At 39.4% G+C, this 1,414-nt stretch overlaps 1 protein-coding gene across 1 annotated transcript in view; it reads right to left on the bottom strand.

Moving 5' to 3' along the window:
* The window catches only part of ADAM23 (ADAM metallopeptidase domain 23), a 164,288-nt gene that overhangs the window by 71,060 nt on the left and 91,814 nt on the right, over positions 1 to 1,414 (bottom strand). The window lies entirely within an intron of this gene.

The raw sequence follows: 1,414 nt of genomic DNA, 5'->3' as shown, positions 1-1,414 counted from the left end.
TGGAAATACAAGCTTTAAATTATCTAACTTTTTGGTTAGGAAAGGACACAGAAACATGAATTTTTAAATCCAATTCTGGCAAGCTGAGAGGTAGGAAAAGAACAAATGAAAATAGATGAAGAAAAATAGTCTGAGAGATTTCATAAAATATTAATAAAGAAAGAGGGAATGGGGAAAAAGGAAAAGAAGCAGAAATAAGGGAAGAAAGAAAAAATCAGAGAAAGGAAGACAGGCAGATCTAGGTGGCTGCCAATAGCCCTGCTCCAATACAGGCAGCTCCGCCAGCCTCTGCCTAGCGGCTGCGGTGCTCTCACATATGTACTGGACAGGGTCTTCAGAACACTCCTCTTCAAATCTCCTCGGCCCTGTGCCGACGCTCTTGCCAGCTAGGAGCCATGCCCACAGAGGCCACATCCTGCTGACCACCATCCCTGCCCTCCTGCTGCCAGAAAGCCTGCACAGCAGGGAGCTCAAGCTGCGCTATGATGGTGACTTGATAAGGACAGTATAAAGAACACTCTGAAAGAGCAATGTGGTTATACTGATAAAGGAAAGAAAAAGGCAAGAAGAGAATACAGAACCCACAAGGGCGGGGATTTTTATCTGTTTGGTCCACTGATACATATCTAGTTCCTAGAACAGGATCTAGACTAGGTCATAGTAAGAGCTAAATCAGTACTTTTTGCTTGCTTTTTTTTTTCAAATTATATATATCTAAAATATGCGACATGGTATTTTGATATATACAGTGAAATGATTACTATGTCAAGCAAATTAACATGTCTTATTACCTCACATAGTTACCTCTGGTGTAAGTGTGTAGTAAGAACACCTAAAATCTACTCTCTTGGCAAATCTCCGTCATACAACATGATTGACTGTAGTCCTCATGCTGTAGATTTTAATCTCCGGAATCCAGAATCCAGAAGTCTGCATAACAGATCTCTAGACTTAAATACTACACATTCACAACTTTGTACCCTTTGACCTACGTCTCCTCATCCCTGCCCTTCCAATCACCCAAACATGCTCGTGTTAACCACTGTTCTGTTACTGTGTATTTGATGTTTTCTTAGTTATTCAACATATAAGTGAGATCATGCAATATTTTTTCTTTCTGTGTCTGGTTTATTTCACTATATATACACATATACATACACACACACATACCTATACACAATGGAACATTATTGAGCCTTAAAAAAGAAAGAGATCCTGCCATTTGCAACAACATAGATGAACCTGGAGGACATTATGCTAAGTTACTCAGTATTTGTTTCATGAATGAATAGGAATAGCTTATTCATGAACCTGAATGACAAGACCACTCTTAAAGGATTCTTGTTTGATGAAGGGGGTGACTAAATAAACCCCCATTCCCCACCTGAGGGTTTTTTCTTTGAGATATAATTCA

This window comes from Propithecus coquereli, unplaced genomic scaffold (assembly GCF_000956105.1).
Source record: "Propithecus coquereli isolate 6110/MARCELLA unplaced genomic scaffold, Pcoq_1.0 Scaffold70, whole genome shotgun sequence".
Lineage (NCBI taxonomy): Eukaryota > Metazoa > Chordata > Mammalia > Primates > Indriidae > Propithecus > Propithecus coquereli.
Note: the sequence above shows the minus strand (reverse complement) of the source record. Positions and strands in the feature narration are given on the sequence as shown.